Raw genomic sequence first — 16,251 nt, forward strand, 5'->3', positions numbered from 1 at the left:
TTTCTTCAAATATCTTGGTATTTCCGAGAAAAAGGACATTATCGATTTCACGTCCAGACTCAATCTAACGAGTGCTTACTGGGCTGAAAATCGACCATTTTCATTCGATTCGCATTTCCAACTATTGAGCGCAAAAAGTTGTAATACAACCAACTTAATGCAGAACTATTCCTTGTCCAAAAGAGCCCAGTTTTAAGAATATTGGATTAATCCAACTATTTGGCGGTAAACAAAACCAAAGTGTTCTCTAACGATGAGTTCGTCAGTCGGTGAAAAGAAATGTCATTTTGACCATGCGCCGTGTCTCGGAATTCCAAAAGATTTTAGATTCTAACTACACTAGGATAGGTCTTTCAATATATGTAAAGTTTAGTTCGGGCAAATGATTAGGCACTCGTGAAAAAATTATTCAAATCACACACAAAAAAATTAAAATAACGCCAGCAGTCGAATGCGTGACCAAAAGTGCTACCATTGTTTTTGTCATTAAATTACTTCAATTCGAAATATCACAGGAATATCAGCACGACTTAAGCATAAAATAATATAAATATGTTTACCTTAGCTGAGTTATCATGTCTTGACTATCAAACAACATTCCCGTCCTGTCATTTTAACGGTGGTCCATTAGCTTTGCATAACCTGTATGCATTCGTCTGGTGAATTTGAATCCCCCAAATCACTCAGTATAACCAAGTTCCTATTTAAATGTTTCTACGTTTTCCGTTTTGTTGTTCGGTACAATCATTCAACCTGCTTTCAGGCAGAAATCCCCAGTAATTAGCAATAACAAATAAGCCGCCATCTTCGATCGCTCCGCGTCTCTTATTTGCAAGGAAAAGAGGCTGAACTTAATCATGTCACTGATGCTCTACGTTCTAACAATTACCCCCAAAATGTCATCTCCAACATTCTAAAGAAGATATCTTCTACTCGGCGCACAAACTCTATCCCAGTACCTGAGGAACTTGTTTGTATGTTTTTCAAATGGGCCACACCTTCCGATTCCTCTAGTTATGCAGTCCTCCCCTACATTAATGGAATTTCTCAGCCTCTAAATAGACTTCTTCAAAAACATGATATTCGAGTTGTCAGCAAGCCAGTCAAGACATTACAACAGGAGTTTCCCTCTCCTAAATCGCGACCTCCGATTGAACTTCAACCAAATGTGGTTTATAAAATATCTTGTGCCGACTGCCCATGGAGTTATGTAGGCGAGACTGGCAGATGCTTCGAAACGAGAAAAAAAGAACACATGAGGAATGTGATGTCTTACGAAAGAGGTTCCAACATCGCTAAACAGGCTTGGTCTTCAAATCACTCTATTGACTTTAAAAATTCCCAAGTGATTGATAAAGGCTTTTCACGTATTCGTAAGACGCTAGAATCATGGGACACCGCTTCGACAGATCATGCAGGTAACAATTCAAGGCCGCTCCCCAATCAATACTCCATTCTTTTAAAAAAGAACAATTAGTTCATTAACACTTATATTTTTCCATTTTAAGAATGGCTGACTGTTAGGATCAAGAAACGCCGGTCAACGTCCCATTTGACAAATCGCTCATATTTTGCCCAAAGATACCCTTAGGTGACCTAATTCTAAAAATCATATTTAAAGGTTCCAGCGAATTTTTATTTTTCAGAAATTCGCGAAAATTTGAAAGCGCGGTCAAAGTGCGGTTTTTCGTGTAATAAAATGACCGAAATAAGGTGCGAGGACGAAGCGCTGCTTAAGTCTTAAAATAAACTCAATTGACTTCAAACTTCACACAAATGTGGAACAACCACTCTAATTTATTCCTCGCTTTAAACTAATCTCAGATATCTCAGATAATTTCGTGTCCGCCGTCATGTCTAGTTTCTCATCGCGTGTATTTCCTTAACGTCAACAACACGTGAATGGTTGTCATAACAAACGCAAGAGATTTCCTGGAACCTTAATGTTTTCGATTCACCAAAACGCTTTAAGTTCGTTAAGACACAATAATGGGTCAACTTGGAATGCTGTTTAGCATCAAGGACGTTAAAGGACTGTAAATTAATCGAGTTGAAATATCTTGAAGCAAATCAAACTCGCGCCCTTATTCTAATTTGGTAAACAGCCGATCTCCGTTCAAGTTCAAGAAGTCGAGAGGTTAATCCGGCAATGTATTACTGGTACAACAACAAAATCAAACCGAGGTCATCAAAAGTGTAAGTTTAAAAGTGTAGTGGCAAGTTCCAAATAAATTTCGCCTATATAAATTGGAAACAAGATGTGAAACGGTCTGACCCGAAACAAATAAACAAAATATTAATAGGACTAATTTAACCCGAAAATGTTACAGAAAACATACCTAAAAGCCGTCGATTCCCCTCGATACCACTCCGCATTGCCTTAAAGAGCCCAAGCTTTCTGCTGTAAGAATCAGGGGCCTCATGAATCTGTATTTATTATATCGGCAACCATGCTGCGTGGCTGATATTCGAGACTCAGTAAAACTTGTCACACAACCGTACGAGCAGCCCAGTCACGCTTTCACTGCTCTTGCGCAAATGTTCAACATTTCGCAATTTACATAAACCGACTACAAGTTTAAAGTAGTGACAGTAGATTAAAATGCGCTTTTTAAAGCTGTCCTATCGAGGAACAATTATTTCTTGTTTTTGAATGGCTCTTAGTTGTAGCTACAGTCGGGGAGTAGGGGGGGGGGGGGAGGGGAGAGGGTATTCCCGGAAATTTCGGATATCTGTATGCCGTGGAAGATTAAGTGGTCTCCAGCTCTTAACGCCAACACTGAAACACTAAATGATTCTCGAAGTATCGCTGAGTCAATTAACCGTTTGCGCGCATATTGCATTGACCGTGGACAGGTGGAAAAACAGTTAAACCGGAAAAGCCTGTTGCACATTGTAATTTAGCGTTGTCCAACACGCAGTCGGTCTGGTTGTAATGTTAATCGTATTTGAGAGAATCTCAAGTTTTCTTTCGACACATACTGGGGTGACATACTACTCGATGGGCGTGGCCGGGAGCCACGAGTCAAGTCAGTCAATTTGCCATGCTTAACCGAGAAGAGTGATAGTGAGCCACAAGTGGAAGGACTGCAGATTGTCCCTACGCTTTACCCTAATAGGCCTATGTGTTATTCTAATGAACTGATGTTGAGCTCGCTCCAGGGGGGCGGTGAGATGAGAGACCCTGGGAACGAGGCTGAGACGATTCGGCCGTGAGTTTTTCCTCTAAAATGTCTTCCTCCTCTACTTCCTCCCCTTCTCTACAAAAATTTAACGATCCTCCCTCTCCCCCCCCCCCCCGCCAGAGGTGTTTCCTAAATACTGAAGAAGCCAAACACCGACAGCTCCTAAGAATACTTCCACCAAGTGCAGTCAGTAAAATACTTCAGAAGCGCCGAGTATGGAGCTTTTCCGCGCAGAAGTGGGAGAGGTATATCTAGTCCCATGCCTTCGCACCCGCACGGTAACATAGACAGTTTCAGGTTCTTTAAGTCACCCTCCATCGCCAAGGCACAGGAGTCTTGCTGGTCGTGTATCCAAAGGATGCTGGAGCTGAAGTATTTCTACAACTTCCTTTGCCCGACTAAAATTTCTCTCCTCTTCAGATGCCTGAACATGCATCTCATCAGGATCACTTTGGCGCATTGCGGCACTTAGGTGAGAGAAAAACTAGCACCTGAAAAAGACGAATATTATAAGGATCCCGGGCACTGCGCATTCCCGCGCCACCAGTTCGGCGTCAACCTTTCGGCCTGTCGTTTGACCAACGCGGAATTTTGCCATAAGATACAACTGCTGCTTGTCACTGACTGCCCTGAGAGCCCAAATCTTTTTTCAAGCAACGAGGGCTTCCTGGTGACCTATTGTGGCTTTGAGTTAAGCGCCAACGCCTGCTCCAAGCAGGGTTTGTAGCACATTTTGGCTACGTCCATAAGGGAATAGCTCTCCAGGGACTGAGTACATTTCTCCAGCGACAAGTGCCTCTCTAAAGTAGAGCCTATAAAAGACACGAATGCAGCTGCCTTGAAGACATTGGTTACTATCCATGGAAACCTCAGCAGACGCTTCCTCGGTCACACCCGTTGATAATGGCACTGATGTTAAGGTCGCAGTCACTCCTCTCGGTTAAGCATGGCGACTTGACTGACTTGACTCGTGGCTCCCGGCCATGCCCATCTAGTAGTATGTCACCCCAGTATGTGTCGAAAGAAAACTTGAGATTCTCTCAAATACGATTAACATTACAACCAGACCGACTGCGTGTTGGACAACGCTAAATTACAATGTGCAACAGGCTTTTCCGGTTTAACTGTTTTTCCACCTGTCCACGGTCAATGCAATATGCGCGCAAACGGTTAATTGACTCAGCGATACTTCGAGAATCATTTAGTGTTTCAGTGTTGGCGTTAAGAGCTGGAGACCACTTAATCTTCCACGGCATACAGATATCCGAAATTTCCGGGAATACCCTCTCCCCTCCCCCCCCCCCCTACTCCCCGACTGTAGCTACAACTAAGAGCCATTCAAAAACAAGAAATAATTGTTCCTCGATAGGACAGCTTTAAAAAGCGCATTTTAATCTACTGTCACTACTTTAAACTTGTAGTCGGTTTATGTAAATTGCGAAATGTTGAACATTTGCGCAAGAGCAGTGAAAGCGTGACTGGGCTGCTCGTACGGTTGTGTGACAAGTTTTACTGAGTCTCGAATATCAGCCACGCAGCATGGTTGCCGATATAATAAATACAGATTCATGAGGCCCCTGATTCTTACAGCAGAAAGCTTGGGCTCTTTAAGGCAATGCGGAGTGGTATCGAGGGGAATCGACGGCTTTTAGGTATGTTTTCTGTAACATTTTCGGGTTAAATTAGTCCTATTAATATTTTGTTTATTTGTTTCGGGTCAGACCGTTTCACATCTTGTTTCCAATTTATATAGGCGAAATTTATTTGGAACTTGCCACTACACTTTTAAACTTACACTTTTGATGACCTCGGTTTGATTTTGTTGTTGTACCAGTAATACATTGCCGGATTAACCTCTCGACTTCTTGAACTTGAACGGAGATCGGCTGTTTACCAAATTAGAATAAGGGCGCGAGTTTGATTTGCTTCAAGATATTTCAACTCGATTAATTTACAGTCCTTTAACGTCCTTGATGCTAAACAGCATTCCAAGTTGACCCATTATTGTGTCTTAACGAACTTAAAGCGTTTTGGTGAATCGAAAACATTAAGGTTCCAGGAAATCTCTTGCGTTTGTTATGACAACCATTCACGTGTTGTTGACGTTAAGGAAATACACGCGATGAGAAACTAGACATGACGGCGGACACGAAATTAAACAAAGTTAACGCGCAATGGTTCGAAAACGTCTAAAAACAGTTTTTATGCAGTGGACATTATGTTTCTACTGATAGCAGTGAATTGACGGGATTCTAATTAGTGATTGGCTTTTACTTTCGCCATTGAAATTGATTTGTCTCTGGTTCGTGCATAATTATTGTGTTATTTGCGCCCAACACATTGACATAGATTTTCGTTTTTCACAAAGGGAAATACTGCGAGTTCGAGCATGAAACTAGGCATGGTGTATCTTTAATAATGATATTTTAAGGCTATAAAGTAAAATAATCGGAAAGTGAGGTACCAGACGCATTTTTATGCTGTTAAACATGACCTATATTTTGCCGTTATTTTTCACACGCTTCATAGCTGTTTTTAAAATGGTTCGGAAAACCACTATATCAACATATCTGAGATTAGTTTAAAGCGAGGAATAAATTAGAGTGGTTGTTCCACATTTGTGTGAAGTTTGAAGTCAATTGAGTTTATTTTAAGACTTAAGCAGCGCTTCGTCCTCGCACCTTATTTCGGTCATTTTATTACACGAAAAACCGCACTTTGACCGCGCTTTCAAATTTTCGCGAATTTCTGAAAAATAAAAATTCGCTGGAACCTTTAAATATGATTTTTAGAATTAGGTCACCTAAGGGTATCTTTGGGCAAAATATGAGCGATTTGTCAAATGGGACGTTGACCGGCGTTTCTCGATCCTAACAGTCAGCCATTCTTAATGTATTCTTTTTATAGTTCCACCTATTTTTGTATATATTTGTATATATATGTATATATTTGTAGTTGTTATCTTTTCCATCGAAGGCTGTAGTCTGACAGTCGAAAGCTCTGAAAGTTTTAACTTTATATAGCCAGTGAACGTTTTTTATAAATTTTTAAAAGTAACTCTGTTTGAAGCTCTGAAATCCCGACCCTCACCCTTATGTAAAATATGTTGTAACGCACCGGTCTCGGATAAACATGTTCAGTCAAAATGGGGGCCTTTCAAACGTCTTCAAAATGGAAACCCGAAAGTCACATGTGGAATAAAGCTTTAGAAGTTACTACTGGCTTAATCAAACGACACAAATAACACAGATAGAATGACACATCCAATAATACGTACATGGGACTTGAGACAGTAATTGTTTTTCTTCAAAGTCGGATATGAATACTGACAAGAAATCCAGGGAAAGGATCAGTTTGCAAGATTCAGGATACTACAAACCGAAGTAGGTGAACATGTTATTTTTATGTGTATGTCATTTATACTGCGTGGTAATGCTGACGTTTCGAACTGAAGTATTAAATGCCGATATGCTGATGATACTTTTGGTCACGCACTCGGTAGCTGCTGGCGTGATTTTGTGTCTTTTGTGAACGATTTTGAATAATTTTTTGACGAGTGCCTAATCATTTAGTAAATGGTTTGATCCCAGGAGTATCAGTAGTTCGTATAGTGTGATCTTCCGGGTGATGGTAGTTCTGAAAAGAACTGTTGTCGGTGACTGACGTTTCGACAACCTGAGCGGAAGCCATCCTCAGAGTCAAGTGATTAGTTTTTGTCAGTCGATGATGTTATAAGTCTGGTCCGTTGAACATGATTGGTCAGTTTAGCCATGATGGTATTTGCTGAAAGACTCGCGTAAAGTTTGTCATCAGTCATTGGTGGGTTTCGATCCGTCTATTGCTAGTCAAATTGGTCAGTCGGTTTTTGGTCCGTCTATTGTTAGTCAAATTAAGTCGGTCTGTTGGAAGTCCGTTTGTCGGTTTCGTTTCCGTCATGGGTAAGTCGTTTGTAAGGCGCCGGTAGTTGTTGACATCTGTTAAGGACGGTGCCTACTTTTTTTAGTGCGCATATTTTCTGCCCATCACGCAAGGCATGGTTTAAGGTAATTCCTCTGAAATAAAAATGACAATATATTTTTGTTCAAACTTTGTCCACTGAATATTTGTCATGTGATAACTTCAATTTTGAAATAAAAAAGGGGGGTGCCCATGCTCATTAAGGAGCAGTGACGCATTGAAAATGCCCCATTTTGGCATTATTTAATGCTTATTATAAAAACGCATTCCCAGTAATTGTAACATCTTTGTAAGCCCGGACTCATAAGAACACGCATTAAACTACAGTCAATACATTGTGTCGGACACAAATAAACGTTTAAGTTTGATTCAGACAGAAAGCTAAATCCTTGATTAAAAATTTGAACCAAATTTCTTGACGTGGTTACCGACTGCAAAATAGAAAAGAACACAGTGTATCTGCTTTTTTTCTTATTTAGTCAATTTTCAGCAATAGAAATTAGATCAGTCTTTTCTCACGCAAAGCGTATGATTAGTTGATTACAACGACTGGAAAAAAAATTGGGGTGCCCATGTTCGTTGGTGAGCTAGAGCCATTTTTCAACTGACAGAGCTCAATATAAAGGCAAATCCGCCATGTTTTCAATATGCGCGTGCACAAGCGCGCGCTAATGACGCCATAAATTATGCGCAGTAAGGATGCGCAATGCAAATGTGAGGAATGACCTTAAGTGCCACGCGCGCGCTGGGGTTGACATTGACGCAATCAACTACGCTACCAAGTACACGACTAAAGCAAAGCAAAATTTTCATACTGTGACCAAATCTAGTTTAATGAACCCGTACTCAAACCAGGAACACCAAAATAGCAGCATATCACCAACCACTAACTGTTAACGTCTTCCAGCTGAAAAGCTAGCTGTTATCTGGCGAAAATTATACTGAAATCCAACTGTAAACAAGTACCTGCAGATGGCGTAGTGCGCGCGCAAAACAAGTGCGAAATACGCAAATGTTTTACTTACAGGGGATGTGACAGGAAAAAATGTAACGGGCACCGTAAAAGTTTTCAAAAAAAGATCAATGACTTAAAAAAACGCGTTGTTACCCCCACATTTTATGTTATGAAATGGAAGTGGCAAGCCTATTCAACACGTGATTAGTTTTTGGTTGTGACCAAAGTATTAAGACTGTATTTTGGCTGAACCAGAGTAAGGCTGTCAGAGACGCTAAAAGCGCTATTGCAACGATTTTGTTATCAAAAACATGCCAAAAATGGTTTTTATGTTACCATTTACCATGTAGTTTTAAGACCTTTAGAAATGTGTTTGCTTTTCTGTTTGTAAAGGAGATTTCGAAGGAAATTTGCGAAGAAATATCCTTTCCTTCTTTTTTCAGAAAGTGCTGATGCCAGCATTTTTGTTGAGATTCATGGCTGATTATCTGGAAAAAATGCTTGGCTACCCCAATTTTTCTTTGTGGATTCCAATGGCCCTCGCAAAGATCTACTTTTTCGGCGTGGTCCTAACCCGGCGCAAAACCCTTTGTATTTAGTGGGAACCGTCCTTAAGTGGCGTTTGTTCTAGGTTAATGTACCAGCTTTCCAGAGCCAGTCGTTGAAAATAGTTTGTACTGTAGGTTAAGCACTGAGCAGAGTCCCAGTCAATGTTGTGGTTTGTCAGTTGATGATGTACAGGAATGTGATTGTTGGCATCACCATTTCTCGCGGCTCGTTTGTGTTCAGTGAGTCTCGTGTTAAGGTTTCTGCCAGTCTCACCAGTGTAGGAAGCCTGGCAGTCAGAGCATTTGATCTTGCAAACTGGTCCCTGTCTGTTGTTAGGTTCGTCCCTGTCTTTCTCGTTGGTTAGTAAGTGTCCTAACGTAGTTGTAAGTTTGTGGGCTACACGGATATTGTAGGGCTGTAGGATCCGTGAGATGGTCTCAGAAGTACCATTAATGTAAGATATAGTCACTGTAGAAACAGGCGTTCGGTTCCTATTCGTTGCGTCAGCTTCAGTAGGTCGGTAAATGTTTCGTCTAATAAAGTCAGCGTTGTATTTGTTTTTGTGAAAAACACGTTCAAGGTATCTGTTTTCGTCAAGTAAGCTGTCCGGTGTGTCACAAACTAGTTTCGCTCGTCTCGTCAAAGTCTTTATAGTCGTGGCTTTGTGTGAAGTCGGGTTGTAGGATGATTCGTCAAGTAATCTGTCGGTATGCGTCCGACGTTTTGCCCAAACTAAACTTTACATATATTGAAAGACCTATCCTAGTATAGTTAGAATCTAAAATCTTGTGGAATTCCGAGACATGGCACATGGTCAAAATGACAATTCTTTTCACCGACTGAGTAACTCAATTTTGGAGAACACTCTGGTTTTGTTTACCGTCAAATAATTAGATTAACCCAATATTCTTGAAATTGCCCTTTTTCAGACAAGGAATAGTTCTGCAATAAGCTGTTTGTATCGTAACTTTTCTGCGCTCAATGTTTGCGAAATGCGAATCGAATGAAAATGGTCCATTTTCAGCCGATTTTCAGCCCAGTTGGGACTCGCTAAATTGCACGAAGTTGAGTCTGAAGGTTAAATCGAAAATGTCGTTTTTCTCGGAAAGACAAAGCTATTTCAAGGAAAAAACTACAGCCTGTTTGCACTCTTGCTAGGGGCTAGCTATATGCAAAAGACGAGTGGACTTTTCGGCTTTGAAGGAGCAAAATGACATCTCTTGCAAAAAGATCCTGTCTGTAGCTTAGAAGGTCGCCGGTCGGGTGTGACGATGACAGTCATCAAACCGTTTTTGAGGGGAAAATGCAGCAAACTATTTGTTACTGTGAGCATCAAGGCAGCTTAAATTTGAACCGTGTGGTACATTAAGCAACGTCAATTTGTTTTTTTTTTTGCGAAATCCTATATTTATAAGCGCGCACCCTGTCAGACTGAATCCCTCCAGCGTTGTAACTGTTGATCACATACATGAAGCAGAAGGCACGAGGCAAGTAGTTGAGGACAAATTCGCTCATCACGTCACTTTCTCCAATTCCAGGGCTATCAACTATCATAATGCCCTCCTGAAAAGACAATGAAAATCCTCGGTTAGAAAAGGTATTTAAAGGCCAGTGTGAATCCTAAGTAACTTTACCGATCCTCAGACGTACAAGTAAACCCAAATATGTGCCACCACCGAGAGGATGTGCGCCGCTTAACACACTCGCATATATTAACAGTGTGCCTCGCTTCTCCTCAGTCCGTTATGGTAAACATTCAATAACATTCTTAGACCCGTATCTCTGGTCAAAACTGAACCCATGAGGCAAGCAGCGAACGTCACTGAACAATTTTAAAAATAACATTACACAAAGAGGCCTTACCGTTTTCATTGAGAGCACGTACACAAAGTGTGTTATATGCACTACTTGATGAAATTATATACATATAGTCACAAATACTTTTGTCATGATTGTAAATAGATAAAATAGTAGTTTTGCTATTTTTGGTATTCGTAAGGTAGTTTCACTTTCGGATGAAGAGCCATTTGATCTATTGTGGAAATGCCGAAATAAAGTCGTTATTATTATTATTATTGTTATTATTATTATCATTATTATTATTATTACTATTAAGTAGATTAATAAGTTTTACGTTCTTACCTTGAAAAAAGTTTAGTATGTGTAAAAATTTATATCTCTTATTCATTCATTATTATTATTATTATCATTATCATTATCATTATTTATCATTACTATTTATGATTTGAGTGTCCGCTATTAGTTATTGAATTCAGTTGTTATTTTCCTTCAAGAAAACGTACTCGTCCCCCTCAACTATTTAAATACTATCTAAATACTTAGTCCCTTAAATAAAGTTCCTTCATTCGTTCGTTCGTTCGTTCGTTCATTCATTTGTGTTCTACAACACATCGTCATTTCCTAGTCTAAACATTTTTATCTACGCATCATCTTGTCATAATATTACCTTGAACAATGGGTGTGGAAAGAACAATTCTATCTTCGTGTAGGGTACTTTTTCTCGACCGCTCTTCAAGCTGACAAATTTTTCGATCTGCTTCTTGTAGGATTCTTTTCCATCTGTTACCAGTTCCTGGAACATTGGCTCACGAGTCTCTGTACCAGTTTGCTTGAAGTGCACGCCAATCTTTGGCTTCTGGCCATATTTCATCTCGCAGATTGTTGATGTTGTACTCAATAGTGCGTATGGTAGAAGATCTTCCCCGAGAATCAGATTGATGACACTGCTTTTACCAGCACTTGTTTCACCTATTCACGGAAGGTATAAAAAAGCATTAGTACATGCACCTCATCATGATCTGTCGGACATTGTAAACTTTTTTTTTTATACATAAGAATACTGCTTTTCCGGCCCTACCTGAGTATTCTTAAATTTCTGCCGATTTTAGGCTGAAAATATTCTTGTGAATATTCATAGATTATAGCGTATGTAATTTCGTTTTTCGAATGTGCTTGGTGTCTGGATAGTGTTAAAGTAATTTTGGAACCAGCCTGCGGGCATTAAAGCCTAATATTATGCACAAAACTTCTTGCACAAATTTTATCAGCTTTTCTATTTTTCTTGCTTTTTGGCTAGTTTTGCCGTTAAGAGAAAGGACGAAGTTTATAAGGTCTAGTTAAAAACATATAACTGTATTGTATTTACAAATTTTCAACACGCAAAATTGTGTTCTTTTCAAAATTCCAGCCTCGGGTTTATTCTTAAGATATTCTTAAAATTTCGCAAAATTCAGCCTGTATTTTGTTATAAAATACATTCTTATAAAAAAGAAGTATATATTAGTCCATGGAGATCGCCTACGTGTGGCTGGTGTTTGAGAAGATTTACCGATAAAAAAGAATGTATACATCTATACAATAGTCTCGATTAAGTCGATTGATTGTAGCTCCAGATTTTCTTATATTTCTGCCGATTTTAGGCTGAAAATATTCTTGTAAATTTCATAGATTATAGCTTATGGCATTTCTTTTTAGGAATCTATTGATCTCTAGATAGTGTTTAAATTGATATGAAGCCCCTAACTTCTTGAAGAAACTGTTATATAAGCATCGAACATACGGCTAGTGCTGTTTTCGTTGCTTTTTGGCCAGTTTTTCCGTTTAAAGAGAAGGAAGAATTGTAATTGTATTGTATTTACAAATTTTCAACACACAATCATATTCTTTTCAAAATCTCTGCGAAGGGTTTATTCTTGAAATATTCGTACAATTTTACAAATTTCAGCCTCGATATACTTATAAAATGTATTCTTAAACAAACAGTGTAAAACAGAAGCTGTATCATCTCACCTGCAACAAGTACAATGTATTGACCTCTTGGTTTGAGATCACTGATGTTTTTCTTCAAAGTTGTTTTGAAGTCACTGTCTCCTAAGCTTTTTTGTAGCGTTTCTATAAAGTCAGTTTCCAGTTGATCCAAGAACTCCTCCGTTCTGATATAAAGCTCCAAAAGCCTTTCACGTTTTTCAGCATCTGACTTCTTAGCTTCCGAAAGGATTTGATATGTCTGTAAATGAAAACAGAATGAAAACAACAGTGGGATAGCCGGGATCTGTATCGAGATGTCATTACACGAGCGACAACAACTAAATTGCCGCTACAGTGGTAAGTTTTAACCCTTAGTATCACCTACATCACATACGCGTATCATGGTTGCAAATACAAAACTAATTCATCTTCGAGGGCATATCGCTTTAGATTTTGTCAGTTGAGCCATAATTTCGAGGTTTGTAAGAGTGCTGCTTACCTTCAATCACATCAAGAATATTTTCGTATGCAAGGTTTTTAAAATTAATATTGGTTTCTGGATCAAAATTATCGAAGAAATTACGATCAATGATGCAACAGAATAAGATCATGTAATACATGACGATGTTTTAATCAAATAGGTCTTATTTAATGAGTTGAGAATCAGAACTAATGTGCCATTGAATATCGTTTGCCGTAGGATCTCTTATGTAATCTTACTATTATTGACATTGAAATAAGCTTACTGCTCGAATTGATAAAACAATATTAGACTTTATATCACATTCATTAAGGTGAAATGTTTTTTCTTACATCTTTTACCCTAAACTCTTAACTAGCCAACCAAACCTTCCGATGCTAATCTTACCATTAGCGGTTTGAGGTTGTAGGTTCATCATGAAATCTAAATTTGTAAAAAGGTTCGTTGGGTCAACCTAACAATTACTCCTTTTCCCGGAGGAGTTTAATTTCCCCCAAAAAAACTACTGCACGTCTTGCGCGCTTGTGTTTAAATCAGCGAACAACTTTCAATAAATGTAGGTTCTTTTAAATTTCGTGGGAAACTAGAACAACAACTTGACTCATTGCTTGTCTAATATGATGGCGATGCATGTATTATGACGTGAGTAACATGTCGCGTCGATAACTGGGACGCGTACGAGGATTCTAGGTGGCGAATATGTAAGGTTTTGCAACAAAACATGTTTGTAAATTTCATAGTGGAGTCGCTTGAAAATAAACCAAATTGTCTACGCCTAAAAGCTAGTTCTATTTTAAAATCAAAAGCAACTTTCATTGACCCGTTTCAATTCACTACATATAGATTCAATTACATTCGTGGAAAACTACTCTTTACTTCTGGGAAAGAAATTCAGTCTAAAATCAGCTTCATTGTTCAGGCGGTTCCGTCGGTAAAAAAATAGTATTTCGTTAAATATAAATCATTGTATTTTGTGCGGCAACAGTATGGGGAAAATGCATGTCTGCCTCTAATCTAATGAGGCGTCTCGATAAATGACTGAATCCGCTGGCTGAATTAGCAGCCAACATTGTACACTGTTCACAAATGGAATAACATAAAATAAATTCTTCTACTTAATCCCGATTTGAATGGCATTTTTCACTTTCTGGTAGTTCACTGAGGTGTGTCAGTGTTTTCTCCACCAAAAACAAATGACGACTACTCTAGCCAATTAATTAAGTATAAAAGATTCATCGCAAAACAATCAATAAACTACGAAGAAAAAATGGATCTACAATCAATCGACCTAGTCGAGACTACTGGATATATTTATATATACTAAAATTTGCTTCGTATTAAACTATGCAGGAGTGCAAATAATTGCAATGCTGCCGGTAGCTGTCATGGAAGTTCGAAGCACTGCTAAATGTTTTTTTTACTGTTGCCAGCTCTGCAAAACACAGTTCCTATCACGATCACCCTATAGCATTTCTGGAGAATTCTTACCTGTCCTGCTGTCCAGCAAGGCTTATCTACCGACGCATCTAGTTCTTCTTTCACTTTAGCCTTCATCTCATCCAGTGTTTTTAATCCACTGTGCGAAATACCAAACGCCTCCATAGCTTTCCCATAGATCGTCGATTTCTTCGATGGTTTTCGTTTTGCAAGTAGCCATTTTACTAATTTAAACGAATTTAAGCGAAGAACATAGCACAACTAGCGGGAAAAAGGTAAATGGCTGCATTGTAACGCAGAGAGATGACTAGATTTCAAGGAACGTAGACCATTCTTTGTCCGTGATGGTACAGACAATTGCAGCATCGTTCTTGTGTGCAGAGGGCATGACTAAGCAATTCTCAGAAAACCGATACGGGGGGACACGTCATGTTTAGTTGTTGCTCAATCGCATGGGGTCATAATGCAAGGCTACACTAAATTATTAATTCGACTCACTTTGCCCCGAAAATATATATAATCTCAACACTTAAACAGAGCAACTACGACTAGGTAATGGTTCCGTATCAAATTATTGACGGGGGATTGAAACCCATGCCGGTAAAACACAATAGTTTCAAGCATACCTCATAAATTAATCAGTGTGATATGATTTCTGTCGCAGGCTTCTATCACAAGACAATTTGAAGATATTAAATCACAGTCCCTTTTCAAAACTTCGCAAATGCTCAGAGCTATTTACAGAGGTTTTTTTTTTCTGAATTTTAAGGAAGATGAGCTTGGTTAGTCTGTAGCATCCTATCCTTGTACCTAGAAAAGGAGGCCCTGGAGCAGAATTAAGATACTGAGGTATTTTACAGATTGATACTTTTTTCATCAGAATCTCAGCCTTTTTACAAAAGCTCGGCGTATTGTCATGTTCCCCTTCCCCTGAGAGCGCTCGATCAACTCTCCCATACTTACTCTTGATCCCAGACGTCCTTTGAAGTGGTTTTTTTTAAAGGCCGTTTTGACGCACCGTTGATTTCATTCACGTGATTCAAAGAAACTGACCGCGTGATGACGAATTCATGATCGTATGAGTGAATCTCTGTCGACGGGGAAGTTGCTTCACAGTTTGTTTGCAAGTTTCTGAAGTTTGTTGAGTTTCGCACTTTCTAACAAGATGCAATCCAAGATATGTTACAGAGAACAGTTCAACAGATGCAAAATGTATCGCATGGGTAAGATTTGCCTCGAACTTGGAACTTTTAAGGAATTTGCAACCGCTGTGCTGCCCCGGGTGTGCTGCAAACTTCGGTCATCCGCGCCAAGAGATGTTTATCATCATGTGATCACCTCTTTTGAATCACGTGAATGAAACCAACGGTGCGTGAAACAGCCTGAAAAAAAGAGCAATTTCAAAGGACGTCTGGGATCAATAGTAATAAATTTAATGAATTCGAGGTGAGAGTATTGTGTCATAGCATACGTTTTCCAGTCAGCAATAAGCATCTACTTGGCCTTACAACTCCGTTGAGTGCCCATGTAAGAAGCCCACTCTATAAAATTAACCCTGCGTAGTCAATTGAACGTTCGGTAATCAAACTCAATTGAACTCCAATCGTTCGATTGGGTTGGATTGGATTGGGTAGGGCGCGTAGTTCCCGGTGTTGTGGTCTGGCCTTGTCTCGCGGGTTGGTGCTTCACAAGGGGTTATCCTCATTGCACCTTTCTTCCTTGGACACAGTTGTCCAAGAAAAAAATGCTATGACTATTACAATCGAGCATATCGAACTCACTTAAACTTTTTGCCAATCGAACACAATCGAAAATTCGAAAATCGAAAAGTTGTACAAAATCGAACTTAATCGAATTCCAATCGTTTGATTGATTTGGATTGGGTCGGCAGTCGAACTCTGGATTGATCCATCCTTTGG

The 16,251-nt window shown here is 39.3% G+C and overlaps 1 pseudogene across 1 annotated transcript in view; it reads right to left on the reverse strand.

Annotated features, from left to right (window-relative positions):
* The window catches only part of LOC145491799 (uncharacterized), a 40,628-nt pseudogene extending 24,626 nt beyond the window's left edge, over window positions 1-16,002 (reverse strand). The window contains exons 1-4 of the transcript XR_014049890.1: window positions 14,384-16,002; window positions 12,457-12,673; window positions 11,114-11,415; window positions 10,069-10,209 (exon numbers count right to left, since the gene is read on the reverse strand). The product of XR_014049890.1 is annotated as an uncharacterized LOC145491799 (transcript). The remainder of the gene's footprint in view (window positions 1-10,068; window positions 10,210-11,113; window positions 11,416-12,456; window positions 12,674-14,383) is intronic.
* Window positions 16,003-16,251: the final 249 nt, after the last annotated feature.

This window comes from Orbicella franksi, chromosome 7, assembly GCF_964199315.1.
Source record: "Orbicella franksi chromosome 7, jaOrbFran1.1, whole genome shotgun sequence".
Taxonomy (NCBI): domain Eukaryota; kingdom Metazoa; phylum Cnidaria; class Anthozoa; order Scleractinia; family Merulinidae; genus Orbicella; species Orbicella franksi.